The sequence below is a fragment of the Agelaius tricolor genome, unplaced genomic scaffold (genome assembly GCF_023055355.1).
Source record: "Agelaius tricolor isolate 1412-34295 unplaced genomic scaffold, bAgeTri1.0.p SCAF_2, whole genome shotgun sequence".
Classification (NCBI taxonomy): domain Eukaryota; kingdom Metazoa; phylum Chordata; class Aves; order Passeriformes; family Icteridae; genus Agelaius; species Agelaius tricolor.
The window spans coordinates 24,002,702-24,024,218 of NW_027269262.1; the positions used below are offsets into that span (position 1 = coordinate 24,002,702).

The 21,517-nt window shown below is 36.8% G+C and overlaps 1 protein-coding gene across 7 annotated transcripts in view; it reads left to right on the forward strand.

The window, feature by feature from the left end:
- The window catches only part of SEMA5A (semaphorin 5A), a 314,662-nt gene that overhangs the window by 42,440 nt on the left and 250,705 nt on the right, over positions 1-21,517 (forward strand). Inside the window, exon 1 of one of the 7 annotated variants that reach the window (XM_071454490.1) lies at positions 20,858-20,963. The exons of the other annotated variants lie outside the window; for them this stretch is intronic. The gene's annotated coding sequence lies outside the window, so the exon portion shown is untranslated. Of the gene's footprint in view, positions 1-20,857; positions 20,964-21,517 lie in introns of those variants that run through there. 7 annotated transcript variants of the gene reach the window in all.

Here is a 21,517-nt window from a genome sequence, read left to right on the forward strand (position 1 = left end):
TTGGGATCAAGATTTTCATGATGCTTTTAAATGAAACAGGAAAGGATCAGTAGTTTGGAAGTAGCCAAAATGACCCTTCTAGTATAAAAGCTTGGAGTTTTCTTCTGCACACATATTAATTACTCACTATTAATCATTAACTTAAAAGTCTGCCTGTGCTTTCAAAGTATGTCTTGAAGGTTTGTGCATGAAGGAATACAAACACAGGTTTTCCAAAATGAAAAATAATTAAGATAAATGCTGAGAGAGGAGCCAAGTATTCGAATTTGGCTTCGGTTGAATTACTACTGTCTCAGGACCCGTGGCACAATTCCTTTGTGTAATAAATTATTCTGCCTAATGTGTTTAATTTTTATAGAATCATACAATATTCTGAGTTTGAAAGGACCCACTAATCATAATATTTGAGAACTAGTGTTTAAGCACACATTAATAAAATGAAAATAGTTGTAAAGATGGCCCTCAGTAATAGTTTAAGTAACAGTTCATTAATAGTGGGTCATGCTGAGTTGCCAAATCTGACTTCTCCAGGTACCGAGTGGTGGGCACTGGAGAAGTGTGACTGACATGCACACACATATTCCCAGGCTGGTTTTCCCATATCTATTTCAGGGACTGATGGGTTGGAAACATTGGTGACTTGAGCTTCACCCCTAGTGTAAGGGGTTTGCTGGGATGTGATCAGATTCATGCCTGTCCTGCTATTGATACCAATGCTAACCAACATAAAACTCAATTGGTATGTCTGCAGCATAGATAAACTCTGAAAAGAAAGTGGTGAAATGCTGCCCTAAACAAATTGACCAAGGCTTTCCACTGGCAAATGTTTTGCAGCAGCAAGTGAGGAGAAAGGAACATTTTTTTCTGATCTATTTACAAGAAGTTCCACAATAATCATAGCCACAGAACTGTGTGGGCATTTCCTTGTGTAAACAAGCCCTGCCCTCTGTTTGAAGAGGATAAGTGTGCAGTCTTTTGCTATGTAAGAGAGACTTTGGCCATAGAATGTTGTAGATAAGGAACTCTGTTTACTCTGTATCTTAGATTTGCCTTGTGAATTTTGAGTCACAGCTCAGTTTATGGGTATTTAGGGAGTGAGAAATAGCAGCATTTGGTTTATAATTCAAACTGAAATTATTTCTTTACTGCTTGTTAATTGTGTGTGTTCACGTAAAGAGACTGGAAAAGTGATGTTGACAGGAGCTTGGAGTAACTCTGCCTGGAGTCATATGTGTTAAATGTACAAATTTGATTAGAAGAACTGAGTCACTGGTTAAAGGAACTCACCTTAAAAACCAAAAAAAAAAAAAAATTAGGGAGATTCTCTTATAGAGAGAGAGGTTAAACATTTGGATTTCTAGCTGATGACATTTTTGGGTCTAAACTACTATTCTGTCTCACAGAATATAAACATTTATTATCTTCCTGGTGCACAAAACACCTTTGTGCCCACTCTGTGGTTCATGGGAAAATGATTTGACCAGGAACTAGTTGTTTGGCCAATACTTGTCTGTACAACATAGAACATCTTGCAACATTATTCATTTTGAGGAAATTTAGTGAGAAAACTAGGAAAATATTTCTAAAATTCTGTATTTAAAGTCATGTGGAATTTCCTATATGAAGAAAATCTACTGTAGACTTGGCACACACAGACATTAATATTTTAAGCTTTTGTTTCTATTCTACTCAAAGTGCACTTCCCAACTGCCAAAGGAATTTTGCTTTCCAGTTTCCTTTAAGGGCATGAGTGTTCTTTTAATCACAAGCTGGCTGCTCACAGCCTTCTTTAAAACACTTGCTCAGCTGCTTCCTAACTGAGGATCAATAGCTTCATAGATAATTAAACTAACCATCTCTTAAAAATAGATGCCATCTTCCATATCCCTTATACCCCCAACCTCCCACTTATCCTATTTGACAGTCTCTGCCGATGCTGGTTTGCCAAGCTGGGTATTAATACTCCAGTGCCAGAATGCCTGGCTCGAGCCAGTGAGGGATCCTGTGCAGACAGCTGCACTGCAGGCATTGTAACTTCATAGCTTGAAATGCAGGCACTTATTTATTTATCCTAAATATAACTAACAGCAATAGAAATGCATTTTTTTTTTTAAAATGCACTTAATTATCAGCCCAGCTGTTGCTGTTATGAACATTTTCTAGGAAATACTGTTTCAGAAGTTCTGATTTAGTTTTTTTACTTTAAAAGTAAAATTAGTAGACACTAACAATACTTTTGAACCTTTAGACACAATATTGAACTTGTGATTTCTATCAAAACACAATTAGGTGACTGTCACAAATGTATAACCTTGAACAGCTAAACTGACCTGAAATTTATAATTATTGTTATGAAACATGACACTGTTCTGCAACGAAAGACATTAAGCTGGTGTAATAAATGCAGTCTTCATGTATAATTCTTATTGAGTTGTCTTATCAGCTTTCCTGGAATAAATTATACTTACTCTATTGATATTTTCAATTGGAAGACAAAGCAAGTATATTCCTTAAGGTAATTCCTGTGTTCTTAGAATTTTTACTTTACAAAGTTTAACGTTGTCAACTCAAATTGCCTCAAAGAAGTATGGAATTGAAATCCAGACTTTGTCTGTTAAAGATTGAGAGGTTGATAATGGGGATTAGACAAAATCTCTAAAGAGGTTGTGTATAAAAGGCAGATTATAGGCCTTTTGGTTCTGTCTTGTAAGAGTATAGATATTCACTTTTTTATCTGTGAAATGGGATGCAAAACAGTGGTGTAAATTTGTACAGGAGACAAAAACATTTCTGTGTTTCATTTTCAAAACTCTACTTTCAGCCAGTGATTGCTCATCAGTGCCATTTTACTTTTGTATGACTTGCTGTGATGCCTAAGATTTCTGGGGGAAAATATTGCATAAGAGTGAGATTATTCTTAAAAGGCATTTAAAATTTTGCATTCTGACATACAGACCACTGTTGCCTCTAAAGTACCTTGAAATGCAGAGGTTTTTATCTGCATTTCTCTAAGTTTGCAGTGTGTAATTGAAAGGCTATTTTTAATTGTAAAATTTGGATGAATAGTAGAATACTATGTTCAAAAGTCAGTATTTGTCTTACAGGAAATCCTACTTGGTTTCTCTGTAAAAACTCTGTCAAAACAAATTAGTGTGGCTTGCATATGGACCATGATGAAAGACCTGGTAGCATTTGTCGTCTTAGTACTTAAAATTACCACTGACACTGAATAAAAATTAATGAGAAATTATGACTTAGAGAATAGTAGGAACATAGGTTTTATAAAGTCACTGTGTATTTTGTTATGTGTAGATAAGTTAATGGGTTTTTTTTGTTTGTATAAATTTGTCTCAAAAAGCATTCAGGAACAAATTTGATTTATCCTTTCCACTACCAAGTATTTCCTTTATGCCAAACGTAAAGGAAATATATGTTTAATATGCTTAATAAATGCATTCCCATTCCTCTACTGCATCTTTTTTTGTTAGTGGAACCCTTTTTAATATTCCAAAATATTGAAGCTGATACAAAACTAATTTGTATAAATTGTTCCATGAATACATATTAGAACATTCAGATTTAGTGTGAATATTCTTAAATTATAATTGTGTGGTTAGGGTGAACATTTATTTTACTCAATTAAATTTAAATCTTAATATGGTCATTTGGACCTAAGCTCGGGAGGGAGGTGGCGTGAAGGGAATCAGTTTTCTCTGTAACAAAATGAACTTGTTTTTATGCCCCTCTCAGCTTCCTTGCAGATTAAATTTTAATCAAATGTTAGTAACATAGGAACTTTTTAGACATCTTCTTTTTTAAAGTACTTAACTGTTAGCACTATTCCAATGGACTTTAAAGAAACAGTTGAGGAATTTCTAATTAGTAAGGAACTTCAACTCAAGTGCTGACAGGTTTTTAATCAGCTTTTAAATAATATGCAATGAAACTTTTTTTGTTCCCAATATAAAATACATTAAAGGAAAATGATATTAAATAAAATTTAAATTAATGCCTTAAAATCTTATCTATTGTACTAGTAAAGTTAATAAATATCTACTGATGGCTTATGTTATAATTCTGATATGACTGCCAATACCCAGTTGTTGCAGATGATGGAGTTATTTTCTTATATGGTTGTGTTTGTAAATGATAGTGTAACATTCTTCAAACTGCATTGGCAGTTACTCAATGCATTTCTCCATGAAGTCTCTTTTACTAATGGAAATACTTGGTAGTGGAAAGGATAAGTTATTATTTGCTCAGATGTTTAGGGTTCAGGCTAGTAAAAGTAAATTAGTTTAAAAAGTACTGGAAATGCCTGGGATACACACAGGACTAAACCCCACTGCACTTTCTCGTGGGAGAAATTTTTCTTACCCTCTTGTGTCAGGAGTGGTGGGTCTCAGCATTTCCAATCTCCTCCCTCCCTGCACTGGGCAGCAGATGTTCCTGCAATGAAGAGACTCAACAGCACGTTAACGATTCCCAAAATATTTTTGGCAGCCAAGTACTATCATACTGGGTGACTTGAGGAAGACTCTTAGGAGCATTGTAGGAGTGGGAATTCTTTTGGGATAGCAGATTTGTCAGAGGGCACAAGTAGAGATGAGAATAATCTTCTCTTGAAATCAAAGCCTTATTTCATTTGAAATTAATGGTATTTGTGATACTGGATGATGGACTTTGGTAGTGGTAGGCTATGAGTTCTTAAAAAGAAATAGGGAGGGGAAGAAGGAAAAGAATAGGGCTGTTATTTTAAAAAACCCTACAAATCAACAAAATACTTTTCAATACAAAATACTTTACAATGCTTGGAAAAAGGTGGGAGGTGGGCTGCAAACAAAGTGCTTATTTGTTTGAGATCTAATGAATTTGATATAGTTGCATGTAGGGGGATAGAATATAAGTAAATAAAGGTAGTATAGAAAGTAATCTTAACCCCTAAAGTGTTGCAGCTGGGTTAATTATTAAAGATTAGGAGCAGGCCTGATTTAAACAGGCCGCAGCTGCAGCCAATAAGAAGAGTGTTATGAAAAAGTGGATTGGTTGGTTTAGGGCAACTGGAGTCAGTTGGCTACTGCAAGGACAAGGAGGATTCAGTGCCTAGAGGAGCTGCCTGCAAGAAACATCAAGGAGGTATGAAACTCTAGCAATATGGAACCTTTGCAATATAACAGCAATAGAACTGTTGCAATATAATGACAACAGTTGCAAATGTTATATGTGAGCTGGAGTCTCTGATTAATTTTTGTACTTTTATAGCCACACTATTTCTAATAAGAGCAAGGAATTTTAACTAATCTCTAAACTTGTAAAATTAGGATATGTCCTTTAAAAGTCAGCACTGTTTGCCACACCGTTTTCCAAAACTGTGATGGCCTAACACAGAAACCTGAAATTATCTTCTTGTTTCATAATTTGATGCTGCACCTGTGTGTCTACCTTTGAGTATGCGTGGATGATAACCCACAAGGGTGAACAGCAACATCTGAGTGTGGTGTAGTGTTTCAGCATTGCTTTCAGCTGGTCTAGGGGTGTTTACCACAGATGTGTGGTGTGTTGACCATGACTGGCTGCCAGCTGCCCATCCAGCTGCTCCTGGGGTCTCTATGTTCCTCCTCCATGTTCCTGGCTTGGTTCCCCTGGCTCAGCCCTGGCTGTGGGGCAGCGTTTTGCCCTTCCTTGCCCAGGCTTTCCCTGGGGCTGAGGGGCTCAGCCGTGCCCTGCGCTGGGGCCGCTGCAGCTGTGTCAGTGTGGGAGCTCCAGACAGGTGCTTCACACAGAGGCTGCCCCTTCAGCTCTTGCTGCTACAACATCTTGACACCTGCACCCAGGTACAGGCACAGGTGTGAAGGCTCTGTTACTGACAGGGGAGGGCTTCATCTCTGTCCTGCAACACCACCTGCTCCCAGCCATGGGGCACCAGCCTTGCCTTGCCCTGGCTCAGGTGGCTGCTGTGCTGTTGTAGTCACTTCAAGCTGCTGTAAAGGCCACTTGTGGAACACCCTACAGGTGAAAAAAGCAGTGGGGAGGAGCAGTTGTTCCGCAAGCTGTGTTCTCTCAGGTTGTACTTGCCAAGCAGCAGTGGTCTGCACAAATGCCGATAGATGCTGTCCCTAGGGGCTTTTTTGTTCATCTCTAGAAACAGGGAAGAACAGGAGCAGAAATAAACTAGTTTTCTGTTTAGTATCTGGTCTCTCTGATTTCATGGCTTTGTCAGTGATGGTGCCTGGCCTGCCCTGGCTGGTGGTAGCTCAGGATCAGAGGGTTCCTGCCAGTTTCAAGGGCTTCTTTTGGCAAGCCTTGCCCAGGGCAGAAGGTGGTTGGCCTCCGAGAGGCACTGGACCCTCCATCTCTGCATCTAAGGTGTCCCTTCTCCAGTTAGAACATTTTACATCTCAAGGACCTAAGAGGATACGTTTTGCATCTTGCTCTACTTGCTTTGCTTGATTTTTGTACGGTGTTTATCTTGCATAGTGGTACTGAGCAGCTTCTTAATGTGATATGTGCAAAAGTAGAATGTTTCACCCAAAATCCTGATTTTGAATTTTAAGTACACTTTCTAGAAGACAGAAGACTTCACAGATGCAGTTAAAAGAGATGATCCTGTTTTTCTTGCAGAGATAATGCTGGGTTAGGACTTCAAAGAATGCTTGTCACTATCAGACTGTGCTTGGGTAAATGCCATCTTTTGTTTGCATGTGTTTGGCCTGAAAGTGTATCCCAGAGTTCAGTATGGTGTGTTACTCTGTTACAAGCACATAATTATTTCAGAAGTAAATACAAAGTTCTCGTTGCATTTTAGTCAAAGGGACCGGCAAATATTTCCTCGTGGCAGCAGTGTGAAATATTCTCAGCACCCAGCTTTTCTTCTTTCTTTGTCCATGCATCCAGATTGCCAGTAACATGAACAGAAGCTCAGCTGAGCTTCCACATCTGCTTTGGAGTGGGCTCACTTTTGGAAGGAGAGCACAAAGCTACAGTGCTTTTCTTTCTTTTCTCACTGTTGTTCTTATCTTTTTTCACTGGATCATGGTGTCAGGGACATAAAAATTGCCTGGAGTAAGAGTTACTGTTCTATTTCATACAAAATGATATATGGGCATTGAAATTGTGGAGTAGTGGTTCTGGCAATACAGACCTCTGAAAATGATTTGCTTTTAATGTACTCAAATGCTGTATGTTTAAATGGTTAGACGCTAGTTTAAGAAAAATAACAGAAAAATAGTGCTTACTTTTTAAAAAACAGTATTTGCAGTCTGAAGGTGTTTTTTTATGTCAACACTTTAGAGACCAAGATTGTGATTTGTTTGAAGTTTATTGGTCAGTGTGAAAATTTACTGTGAAAGCTGTCTGTGTTTGTCAAGTTAATTTTTCAGGGGTATGAAATTCAAACTTTGCAAGTTTAAATATTTAGCCTAGAGACTGAAAGCTGGTGTACTTCCTATCAAAAATGTTGTAACTCAAATTGTTAGCATAGTGAATTATCCCAGCATTCATGTGTGTAATTTTTATTCTGTTTATGTGACTTATTAATGCTTGTTATGTTCCAGTGAACTGCAGGATGCTAAAATAAAGAAAAAATATTATATGTATTGATTTAAGCTGGTTATTTAAATGTATTCAATTAATTGAATTAAGAAATTACTTGGATGTCTTGAAAACAATACGGTTTAGTCCATCACATTTTTTATCTATTAGTCTTCAGAATATGTTTGCATGTTTGTTAAATTGTTAATAAATTGTGACTTGTTCAGATGTCCCCATGCTTTGACATTCTTTGGAATACTGAAATTGCTGCATTTTGAAGTGGGATAACAAAGCTCTCCAGAGCTTGTCAAACATGAAAGGAGAGTTATAAATTGGAACTGCTTAAAGATTTATGCACACACAGCTCACCAGAAGTTTTGTGAAAAATTTTAAAATTTATGGACTCTTGTGAATGATTACTTAAAAGTTAATTTGAAAATATTTCTGCAGTTGAGAAATCTGACTCTGACTGGAACTGCAAGGTGCTACAGTCACAGGAACTGATAATGTGGTAACTTGGCTTCATTTCTCTAATTTGTGGTCAACAAGATCCTAGTATTGGAAAAATCAGTTTCAGGGTGCCTGTTGATTTGTGTAAAGTTTTTGATTTATTTGTTATACTATATCTTTCTGTTTTGGTTGGCTTTTGTATTCAAATAGCTCTTTCTAAACTAAATGTGTTCTTTGTTCTCTTAGCCAGCCTGTTTTTTCATATGTGAAATAGTTTTCCTTAAATAGTTCATAGTTGTAGTTCAGGGTATCAGTTTTGCATCTGGGGGTATCTGGATGAATATATAGATGAGTATAATTGCGAGGACAAAAATCATAATGCAACCAAGATGGCTTAGAGTTAATTGATCTGGGGGTGGGTTGACAGAACTCTAAACACAGCCAGCTGTGTGCCCTGACAATGTTCTTGGTTACATCCATGGGAGTAGAGCCAGTAGGTGAAGTGATTATTCCCCATTATTGGACACCTATTAGACCATGTGTGGAGTCCTGTGTCAGGTTTTGGCTCTCCTGGTGCAAAAATGATGATAAGCTTGAGTGAATCCACAGACAGGCAGTGAGACCATCAGAGGACTGGAGCATGGAAGGGAGGGAAGAGACTGGGTTAATTCTGCTTGAGTTGTGCAGACTGCAGAGGAGGTAGTGTGAGGAGCCTTGTACATGCAGACATATGTGCAGAAAAAGTGAGAGGTAAGTCCTAAATTGAAGCATGGAGCTTCCAGTTCTGAGTAGAGGAAAAAATCACTATGAAGATATTTGAGGATTGGAACCTGTTGCTGAGAGACAATGTGAGCTCTCCACACTTGGATGCTGTCAGGACCATGCTGGATGAAGCCCTGAACAGCCTGGACTAAATTCACTGTTGTCCCTGCTTTGAGCAGAACATTGAACTAGGTCATCCTGCATTTCCAAGCTGGAAGGTATTGTGATTTTATGGGATGCTAAGTGATGAGTGCAGGGCAGGACACACTGTAGCTGCTGTGCAAGTGCTGTAAACTGCTGAGAAGAGTTTGGCGCAGAGCTGCAAAAACTTGTTAGAGCAAATCTGCAGGCAGAATTCCTGTTGTGAGGCTTCACAGTATGCAATTGTAGAAATCTGAAGGAAAAGATCATATTATTCAGAATAAATTTTGCATCTAATTGGTAAAGCTATGTGATTACTGAATGTTTTTATAGAAATTACCTGCAAATTCTACTCCATACTAAAGAGTTTCCTGCCTTCTTTTCTCTAAAGCAAGGAATGTATTTTTCTTTAAATGTCATACACATGCACTTTTGAATGGTTTTGGTTTATTCCTATTTGTATCCTTTCTAGGTTTCTATTCCATTTTTGGTTCTTAATCATCTTCCATCTTGAAAGAAAGTAGCTCCCTGGATGCCTGACTGCTTCTGATTTTGGGCTGCTTCACTTTTTTTGCTTCTGCCTGGCTTGAGATAGATGGTTAGATAGATGTTCCCACTCACCATTTTTTTCCACTTAAGTATTTGTGTTTGTCTTGATAGATTGGTTGTTAAAACTCCTTGCTGTCACACCAGTGACTTCATGGGCCAATTCTGTCAGAATTCTGGGGTGCAAGCTACCATGTTTCTTCAGCTAAAACTAATTTTATTGTTAAAGGTTTGTTTCCTCTATGGACAGTTACTGCTTTCTTGAAGTAATTTTTTTTTCTGATTATAAGAAAAAGAAACATCTCCAAATCACATCCAGATTAATCATTGCTACTACAAGTAATCATTATTACTATATATTTCATGTTTCCCTTCTATTGATGGCTGAAGGAGAGAAGGAAGAAAACTGTCTGTCTGTTCCACTTATGACATGTAATAGGATCCCTGCAGAATAGGGAGTATTGGGTGGTGAGGAGAAACAGGAGAAAAACAGGAATGGGAAGGGAAGTATTTTGGATGTGGAAAGGGGGAAAAACTGCTGGTTGACACATGGTGTTGGTGGCTTGAAAGCTTCAGTATTTGTTCACAGGAGGTATGCACACTTGGTTTGGGCATCTCTGAGAAACAGGACAGAATGAATCATTGTCATTTAGCAGAACAGATGCTGAAGATCGATTCTGGAATCAGCACCACATTGACTTCATCATAAGAGTTGAAGAGAATGGTTTAAAAAGCCAAAGGTATCTCCTAAACCTTGTGTATTTTAGAGGCTTGAAGGACTATACAAGTATGCTGTCACCATGGTGCTATTTATTCAGCTCTTTGATTTTTGTGTTTTGCTTTTTGTCTTAGTTCAAAGCTTCTGTCTTCTGTTGTGGTCCTGGGTTTTGTATTGGGACCATATAACATACTTTCTAGATGCCTGAACAGTAAGTAACAATAGGAATATTATTTCTGTGACCTGTTAAATGTTTGCTACATTTCAGGCCTTTGCTGACATGTCAGGGTGGTGGAATTGCAGGTGTGTTGTGCTCCTGCTCTGGATTTACTGATATGAATCTGTTCATTTTTTTCATACTCATTGCTGAGAACTCACACTTACTCTCTCTATCTTCTAAAATCCTTATTAGAGAAGAGAAATTTTGGGTGTAGAATATGTATGGATCCCTTGCTCTGAGATGCAGTTTCAAAAAGTACCAAGTCCTTCTTTTATACGTTTGAGATTTGAAGCATTTCCTGCCTCTTCTTGCACAGGGGATTAATTAACAAACCCAAAATGCCAACCAAAACTCACAACTGTTAGTTGTCTGAAGTAATACCAAATTTTTCACTGAGGGCTAATTGAATAGTTAATGAGAAAAACAGGTTAATTTTAAATAGGAAGATATTTTTTTAAAAAATGAGGTGTTCCTTAATTTGGGTATGCATTTCTTTCCCTAAAGCTGTTTCCCTTTGCATATAGAAGTAGATGTCTAGAAGTTTGGATGCTTTCAGTTGCAGAGACCAAAAAGTCCCCAGTTCATGCTAGCTGCTCAGATGTTTCCCCTCAGAAAACTGGGATGTGTGGATAGGTGATTAGGTATGGATGTGATGTAAGCATACCTTATTGAAAATGCTGATTTTGAAGGTGACAGTGTTAAAATACTTAATGTTTACTTAAAAAGAACAAAAGAATCTGGCCTAAACCTTTTAAGGCCCCAGAATGCTAGAGAAATGAGATACTGACAGTTAAAATGGACTTAATGCCCCATCTCCTGAACCAGAATTAGGAATCTTACAGGATTAAAATAACACATAGTAGCTTTGTGATCTAATTTTAGTTTACTCTGAAAAAATTGGGGGAAAACAATGTCGATATCTTCGGTAGTTTTTGTTGTGGGGGTCTTTTTTCTTTCTTTTGGTTTACTCTTGTTTTTCAGGTCTATATATAAGATCTACATTGAGTTAGCATTCATTTATTTCTCTCAAAAGCAAGTTTCACACATCTTAGTCTGTTTAATGAAGGTGAAATTTTCTTTTGAAAATAATGATCATAAAGATTGTTTTTCACCTTGTGAAACATTACTTCTGGGATGACTAACACTAAAAGTAAATAAACATCACCTTCTGGTTTTTGGTATGAAATCCCAGTTTAAATGTCAGAAGACTTAATTATAAGAGCACAACTTCATTATGAGTTGTGGAAGTGATGGCTTTTATATTTTTCTGTCATCCATTTGCTAAGGCCACTTTAGTTATCAGCTAGAAGCAGATTGTTAGATTTGTAATGGCTAATTTTGGTTTTTTGTCTGAAAAAGCAGAGCCAATCTGAATCTCAAGATATATCTGATATTATATCTGGAAGATATTAAATTGAGCATTCAGCTTGTAACTCCAGTTGAGGATGCACTTTGGAGAGCTTGGCTTGGTGAAAAAGAGACCCCAAACAGGGATTTTGAATTGGACAGTATTTTAAGGAATTTAGAATTTATAGTAGAGAATTAAGAGCTTATATGGACTGTGAAAAATGCACTGATTCCCTGTAGAAACACCAAAACTGAAGCATTCAAAACACTGAACCCCCTGGCCCTTGACTTTAGACTGCCAGGGTGGTAATGGTTTGTCACAGTGAGGTTTCTGAATAAAATAAAGCTGTTAATAAATGACATGCATGGTAATTCAGTATAGTGTTCTAGTTAAACATTTGCATCTTTCTGCCACTCTCATAGATTAGAGGGGACTGTTGAACATCAGTGGTAACAAGATGCACCTCATATGCATGCTAATGGATTATAACTTTTTATAGGTGCAATTTGTACCTGTCTCTCAGTGGATTGGGAAGTGGTGCATGAGGAACAGATCGTTAAGCATCAGTAGCCAAGCTTTGCTAATTAGCACATCTTCCAGTGCCAACTCTCTTTGTCCACAGAGAATGTAAATTATTCTTATTTTCTCCCTCAATCTTTTGGGCTTCTTAAGCAATGTGTCTTTTCGACTGGGAGATAGGGACTGCAGATTTGTAGTTTTCAATTCTCATGATTAATTGAAGAACGTGCATGATTTATTCAAAAGCAGGGATGCTGCCAAAAATGATCTAATTGGTTAAATAAATAACCCTAAGCTTTTATTACTCAATGTGTTTTTTATTGAATTATTAATGCTATATCACCCTCCAAATCAGTAAGAGTTAATGACTGATTTGCCTGAGGCTATTAATATTTTTCCAATAAGTGGTAAACTGCTATGACGACTTCTTTTGCTGACTTGTATCTCACTGTATTTGTTCACTTGGTAAAAAGCTGTTGATCATAAGAGAAAGGACTGAAAAGCAGCATCTGAATTTCAGCTTGTTTTAGGATTTTTTTGGGCCTGATGAAATATGTAAGTAATCCTGTTCATAAAATAGATTATGAAGTACGTTTTGGGATAGGGGAAACAAAAAAGAAGAAGTATTTTTTGAGAACCATTTGTTGTCAGTAGGATTCAAAGAAAGAGAAGCATAATGCATTTACTTAGCACCTTTGCTGTGAAAAAGGAGGAGGAATTTGAGCATTGTATGATTTTGTAGTGGTAAGTAATATTCCCATATATGAACAGAGGTGTGCACAAAGAAGTGCTTCAGTGTAGTATGGAATGGTTCTGAGCAAGTGCCCAGGAAAAAAAGATGAAATAGGCTCTGACCTTAGCAAGGCACTAAAGATCTTGAAAATTAAGCTTGAATCCTATTTCTTTGTATCTGTTTAGTTCTGAAACAGAAAACCATCACTAACTGCTTCTAACTACAGAAATAAGATAGGTAATCATCTAGTTAACTGTATCAGATGGCCATTATGAATGTGTATGAAAATGTGGTTGTATCTCTGAAAACTAATTAAATAAAAATTATTTTAAAACCTGAAAAATGTTTCATGATATTGACTAGTAGTGGGTGATATTACCTTGTGTGTATCCAAGCTAGTGTTGCTTAGACCTTTTTGTTTCAAATGTTAGCTTTTGTCCATCATGTCAGGTGTAAGTGAGGTGGCTGAGAAATGCACTTTTTCATATCAGATGTTCCAACGTTTTTTCCCTTTGAAACTTTTCCAAGTGGGTTACATTGCAGCAAATGACTGAGCCTTTTCCCTTTTCTCAAACCTTTATTTGAGAGTAGGGATGGATGAGTAGTCACTAGGAGATGGATAAATAGAGTAAGAGGAAGGAATAAAGCCATGAACTCTTCATGATGGAGAGGAACAGACTGTGTGTGGGGAAGACAGCTGAGTTTTAGGAAATCACAATATGGCATTTGGGAACTGTCATTTGTTAATTCCTGCAATACAAGAAGAGAGAGAAACTTGAAGCGCAGTGATATCCAGGCAGCAGTGAACTCCTGGCACTTGCTGTGGTGTGAGGTGGTGAAGGCCAAGGATGACAGATCAGGTCAGAAAGGAAGTCTGTCTAGTTCACAGGCAGCAGCTCTCTAAGGAGGCATCACAAATATTGCCATCCAGCATCTCTAGTTCAAGAGCTGCAGAAACTGGCAAACCTGTGGTATTCCTGAGACTCATCTCTAACTGCTCTTGGAGATGCAGCGGTAGACACACCTTTGGCCTGACCCTGTGGGGCATTTGCCAGCTACTTAGGGACAGTAGCATTGATGCTGGAATCCATTTGTGCAAAGAGAATTTGGAATTCCCTCAGCTGTTGGCCATTTAAATTTTGGATGTCACTATAGCTTCTAACCTGAATTTGGGATTGTCTTTGAAAGGAAAGAGTGTAATAGTGCTTCAGTATTCTGGTAGTCTGTTAGCTTCCAGTGCAGCTTCTTGGGGTCATTGAAAAAGTGGATATACCATTGAGTAACTTTGAGGATGTGGAGTCAGAAAATACCTGAAGGCTGGGAAGGGTAAAGTCACTTGGTCACATTTGTCCTTTTCCATTCTTTTCCTTTATGTTTATGTGATAATACTGTTGCCATGAAGAGGGTATTGGAGTCTGAATAAATACTTAGAGATTAAAGTAGAAGCAATGAATTAGATTAGAGTTCCTAAGGCAGATTTGTGAAAATGCATTTGCATTTTTCATGCAGTCCCTGTAAACTAGTACTTTTTTTTTTTTCCTATTTCTTGTTGCTAGGTGAAAGACCCAAGGGGGGAAAAAAGATGGTGCCTGCCCTCTCAAATTGTTATGCTCAAGAAACAGTAGACTGGTGTGTGGAGGGAAAACTGGGACTGGTCTCTAATATTTTTTTTTTTCCCAATGGCCTAAGTTTATTTATAATAATAACAACTAAGTAGTCTTTTTAGAAATAAATACTTTAAATTACTTACTGTTTTCAACTGTTTCAGTAATAAGCTGGTAGAAGAAGTCTATTGTTTACATTAAGAATCAGGTCAGGTTTTGTCACAAAAATTTAGTCAGGTTAAAAAATAAACAGTATTTTATTCAGTGCAATGAAGGGAGTTGTTTTCTTGGCTTTTATGAGGATAGTTAGCTTTTGCACAGACTTTTATGAAGTTCACATGCGTAAGCCAATCTAATCAGAAATGTTCCACATGAGAAAAATATTGCAGTGGCTCCCAGAGAATCCAGAGGTGAGGTTTAATGATTTGATACGTCTTTTGCATTTTCAGTTTAATATTTATGGTTTTGTGAGGTAGTTTTGCTACTGGAAGAAATTGAAAAGTGTGTGTACAGAGAAAGAGACAAAGGTAGGGTGTGCTGTATTCTTTTTAAAATACTAGTAGTTCTTTGCTAAATACATTCTTTTGGTTGCTACCTGGCTTTTGGTTATTTTTTTGATAGTGTGAAGGTAAGTGGTTTTTTGCATATTTAGTTTCTTGTATAATGGGATCTTAAAGCCTTTTCATCTTATAAAGAAACTTAGTGAATGAAACTCATGTTTCTTTAAAATAAGGGTTTGGATTTTGAGTTAGAAGACCACTGTAATCATAGCAGTTGATTTGGTGGGTGATCTGCCTGTGCCTTTGGGATGGAGCCATTAGAATGCAGCATTCTACAAGTGTTTTAAACTCTTGCAATGGATATTATTTCAGTGGTTTTAATTTTAAGATTTTGGCTCTTACAAGAATACATCTACCTGAAAAAGTAATTCTAGGTTGTTGTAATCAGGAATTTGAGTTTTTCGCAGTTCTGCTCAAAGATGTCCTAATCCTGACATAAAAGGTTAGAAGAAAACTTCAAACAGAAATGCAGTGATATGGTACATCTGAGAACTTTTTTCAAGTCACATCCTGGTGGTCCATGTGTAGAAACTCTTTTGAACTCCCTTATGAAACAGACTTTATCATCATGAGGATGATTGTGGATCAAACCTGTAGAGAGAGAGGAGTGTGCACCAATATTTACATTACTGTGCTTTTACATCAAGGTTATTGTCTGATGGGACATACCTCTCCTGAGGAACAACAAAATATTCAGGGCTGAGCTGGCACCTAGAATAGGAAAAATCCCAAAACAATGAAACAAAACAAACAAACAAACAAAAAACCAAACCCAAACCAACCAAAAAACCCCCGCAACAACCAAAAAAAGCCCCAACCTTTGTTGCAACTTTCTTGAAACAAATAATGAGAATGAACTAATTGACACAGTGGATTACTCATAGCAGCAATGCCACTGAGACTTCTCAGTCTGAAAGCCTTGAATTCAAACAATGGAAAATGGCATGCTGCCTGTCCATATTTGCCCTGTAAACATCATGATCTGTCGTCTTTGTAAATGGCTCTGCAGCTGATAAGGATTTAAATCTCCATTTTTTTAATGTTTGGCTTTACATTTTGGGGAATAATCCTAATAAACATATTTATTATCAGAAAAAAATTAGGCTATGTATTTTATTATCTTATCTATATTTTTACTTCATGGTGTTTATTTGCCCACCATTAAACACGTAGTATAATTTTTTTTCCCCATATAATAATACAACCAGAAGGTTCTTGTGTTATTAGCCACATGTTTGTGCAGGAAGAGAAGGTTCATAAAGCCAGTAGGATATTTTGCACTGAATTTTGTTCACTATTTTAAAATGAGTTTTTTTATAGCTATATCAGAATTCTAGTAATAGCTGGTCTGGTCACTTCCCCTATTTCTGTGTGACCCTTTGACAAGTCAGAGTCAGAACTTAAAGTCAGGATTTCCTTTCTGTGACCAGTGACTTGCCACAGAACCATGTAGTCCATCACACAGTTGATTTTCAACTGTACTTCATCAGCTGACACTTGGCCATGCCCTCCTAGCTGCTCCTGTGAGACAGTCCAGGTAGGACACCTTAGTGTATGTTTTGCTATGGGATGTATTTTTTTTTTCTGATAAAATGGGAAAAAGACTTGTCTATCCCTTGCTCATCTCTCTCCTCTCAGCATCTGACAAATCACATTAATGCTATTGACCTACTCTTTAAAGAGCAGTTTTTCAGTGCTTGAAGGCTGATTGTTTTCATGCATATGAAATGGAGGTAATACAAAAATCTGCCTCATGTGCCTCGTTTGAATGAGTTTATGTGAGTGTAGGCACTTTTCCACTCACTGTTTTACTGACTATATCAAAGGATATGCCAAAGAAATCTTTTAATATTTCATTCTCAGTTAGTAGGAAGTAATGAAGGAAATTTGTGCCAGGCTGTAGTTGCTGTCTAAATCAATGGCCTCTCTGCTTACCCAGAATTTTTTTTCTTTTCTTTTCTTCCTTTTCTCCCCAGGTGTCCTTTCAGCTTGTGCTGCTGAGGACCCCTCAAGAGAGAGACCATATCTGGTGTATACAGACATAACAGTGTCAGTGAAATGAACTTGAGTTTTTCTCTTGCATTTTAACAAAAGCAAGCCATATCTCACTTCTAATCTTTCCCTCTGATTTCTTCTTGTTAGTTTTGGACTTCTTTGTTTTTTCTGTACATGTATGTGCCCCCTTCTGATTAGAGTACTGCTGACTAAGGGTACTGAATGCAAAACAGATCTATTAACATAGTTCAGTGATGTGCAAATGCTGTTGCTGCTATTCTGCTGGACACAAGCTATCTGTAAGCATAACCATTTGGAGTGTATTTTCTATGCTCCACACTTTGGAGAAATTGATTGGATCGACTCCGATGCCAAGCCAGCATAGGTTTGGGATTTTTTTGGAAGTGTTTGGATTTTTGCTGGAACTATCAAGACTTCTAAAATCTTTTGTGTTTAAGAACACTGAGAAATGTGAGAAGAGAAACCTGGAGATTAGAGACACCTGCCAGTCAAGAGCTAAAATCTGATTTGAAACTTCAAATACTAAGTGGTTTTAAAATACTACGTGTTTTTTTTTTTTTTGGGTTTTTTTTTTTTTTTTAAGCAGGTGATAATGTTTGACTTCCAAAACCAGTGTGTTTGCTGAGTTCTACTCTGGTCAAAACTGGATGAGGTATTTAGTCAGAGCTTCTATTTCAGTATACTGGCAGTAGTTCAGGTGTTGGCATGTGCTCTACTGTCCCTGCGTGAACTGTGACCCTACCAGGAACTGCATCTCAACATGGACTGCGTCAAACTTTGTGTCTTCCTGTGAGTTGCTGGTCTGGCTATTCTAAATATAAAAGTGAAACCTGTATTTGTAACTTCCTTAATTCATTTTAGGTAGGTGACAGCTGTTTTGAGTAAATCCATTTAGTGGTATTTTTTTCTCTTTTTAAATTTTTTTCCCCCTGTGATGATATATTTTCATTTTTTCTTTTTTTTTGGTGAGCAACTGCTTCCTAAATGCAAAAAGTGAAAATATGAACATCTATATTTAATAATTGGCTGATTAACATATTTTTTTAGATTCTCATCAGGATTTTAAGTATTGACACATAGTGACTATTACATAATTTTTTTTAAAGTACAAAAATGAGTTTGGGAACGGTAACTTTTAACCTTGTTATTTTACAAACAAGCAACCCGTTCCATTGTTAAAGATGTATTTTGGGTACTCTGACACCAGCTTTAGTCAGGAGCAAATATGCAGCTGAATGTATTTAGGCCTAATACACGGTGTTGTTATTACATCCTGAATGCTTTGGCACTTCCCCAAATTTTTCAGCTGGAAATCATGAGACAAATGAAAATGGTTCATTACTACTCTGTGGTAATTGCTTCTTGCATCCCTCCTTCTTGATTTCCAGCTTCAAAAGAATGTGGTTGATGGTCTGTACATGCATTATTTGGGTTGTACTTGCTTCTTCCTCAATCACATGTGTTTGTTATACTACTTATATCTATGTTTTACTGAAATATCTGCATGAAATAGAGATGTTTGCTCTGATATAGAGGGGATAAGATAGTAGAGTCCAATTACAGGGACTTGTGGCATGTACATTTTAGGCTAATTATGCAGTGGTTTCATGGCAGTAAGCCACTCAAGAGGAATAATGCTGTAAAGCAGATTATCATAAAAACATGGAGTTTAATATAGAAGTTTGGAAGATAAGAAACAATGGAACCAGTGTAATCTCTTGTCCTTTGATTTTTATCCTTGCTTTTCAATGCAAAGTCGGAAGTGGTAAGTGTTATGTTTACAGTGAATTTTTGAACAGCTTGAGCTGACTGGATTTTATTTTGTTCTATAGAAGAGCTTGCTCCCATCTAGACTAGAAAGAGGCAAGAAGCACTGTGTGTGTACTCAAAAGAGGATCAGCCTGTCCATTGCATGTGGGTGTAGGCTTGGTGTGTAAAATGGTTGTACTGCAGAGATGTCTGGAGATGTGAACATGAGGTGAGCCACCTTTGTCTAGAGTCTGCTGTGATGTTTAGGAGTTCAAGATGTTGGAGGTGCAGGGGTTGTAAGATGACAGAAATCTTATGACTGAGGAATTAGAACTTAGCAAAAAAGTGAAGCCTTTTAGATTCCTAAAGTATCTGTGATCTGTTCAATATATGAAACTGGAGAAAAATTAAACAAGGAATGTTTTTATGAGCTTTAGTCTCAATAAAAATAATTAAAAAAAAAAGAAAATTAAAAAAGAAAAAAAGGGAAACAGGATGCAGGGAAAAAGCTATGAGATAACCAAGACAGTCAAGATGAAATAATTTGTGTGTGAGCCTAGAATAAGTCTAGATAATATTGATGCAGAACCCAGTAAGGTCATTGCACATGCATCACAGATAAATTTGAATTGTAAATAAATGTTAGTTTCCAAGGCACTGTTGAGAAGTTTTAGTCTGAAGTTAAATTTGTGTTGTCCAAGATGAAATTTCTGTGGTCATAATAAATGCCAAATCCTTCATGTTTTGTTAATGTAAAAAATCAGAACACACACCTCCCCTCCACATACAAATGTCAGTGAGCTGCTATATCAATATTGCTGGAAATGGAAATGAGAGGGTGCGATTTGCTATATGAGGAATAACTGACCTTGTCTTTCCCACAAACAGTATGTGGGCTTTGGAAGTTGCCTTTTTGCAGGGCTAGTTCTTTCCCTGGTTTCACTCACGCCACAGGAGCACAGTTTTCTAGAATCTGGTGTTATGTTGATGTGGTGTGGTATTGCAGACTTAAATGTGTGTTCTGAAGATGGTTGTATTATTTCACAACTCTTAGCATTTCTCAAGTCTCCTATTAATGTTAGAAGAACTGGAATTGCTGTTTGTTTTGACTAGCAGGTAGTTGTATGAACAGGCTGATCCTGTTACAGATATTTAATGAAGAATATATTAATGGTTGATAACACTACAGTCATTGCTTTGAATTTTATAAGCATTAAGTAAATATTCACTGTTTAGTGCTAAATGTTAAGGGAAAAATAATGAAGCCTTGTGTTTTAAAAGAACTTCTCAATGAGGAGAAAATTTCTTTAGGTACTCTTTTGATTGCATGGCGATAATAAATGCTAAACAACATTTACTTCTTTTTACCCCCAGTTTCAGTTGCTTTATGCATATTTTTTTAAAAAAATCTACATATAGATAATTAAAAGTACACTGTACTTGCCCTGAATTAGCTATGGAATGCTCTTTCTATTAGAAAATATTAGATGCTGAGCTAGTTTCACGAAATCAAATTCTGTAGGTCTGTAGTTACTTATGGTGAGACAGATTTTTAAAAATGGAAATAGAAGTAAGTTTAGTTTTCATATTACATGCATCTCAGCAAATTTGTGTTTTCTGTAATTATATAAATTGTTAGGTATTACTCATTTTTGGCTGCGTGCCTCACAAAAGCGTGCCTGTTCCTGTTTTCCATAATGCAAGCCAAGATGGGCAGTTTAGCAGGCAATCTCTAAGCTGACAGAATGCCAGCTTTATAAAGGAAAAACACTTCAAATGCATAAGCGATGAGCAGAACACTTTTTTACTGAAGCTGGGTGAGTTCAATGCATAGAAAATGTAAGAGAGATAACTGAGTAATACCTTCTTTGTAACCTTTAAAGCAGCCATCACACTGAAAACTCTGTTACTGTGCAGAGAAACAGCCCTGATGTGGCATTTGTTTTCACCTGCTGTACACTTAGAGTAGCAAGCCATCTGTGGCTTTTCATGGTAGATGGTTGTAGTGTCTTAGAATGCTCAGAGGAAATTTGTGCAGCTCTATCTCAGCTTAAAGGCACTAAAATGGTAAGTCATGAAGTTGCTGTCTTTTTAAATAGAAAAATCCCATTGAAACTGGAAATCTTGTGAGCTGTCTTCTTCTACATGCACTTCTAATAAATATGTAAGATTTATATTTCTTTGAGCTGCTTAATGGCAGAGAAGAACTTTTTTTTTATAAATTAAAATGGTTTATTTTATTTTAATGGTTTTGGTTGGGTGTTTTTTTGTGTAGCTGTCAATGTTTTGTATATACATCTTTTTAATATGTAACACACATACAGTGAGTAGATGTTGTTTTATGTAGGAAAAAAGTACTACAGAAACAGACTTGTAAGACAAATTCTAGTGAAGATAAGTGGTGAGCTGGTTAGACTTTTACATTGCTTACTTGATTCTTGAGGAGCAAGATAAAGAGGAAGGAAATAGGCAAGTCCTTTGTTTCTCCTTTAGCCAAAAAAAAAAAAAAAGTAGTGTTTTACAGAGATATCAGATCATGTTTTTATGTAAAAAATTATTTCCTGGAGACAGTCTTATAAATCTCAAAGCCTTGTAGTATTGTTTTGTTTCTTTGCTCTAAG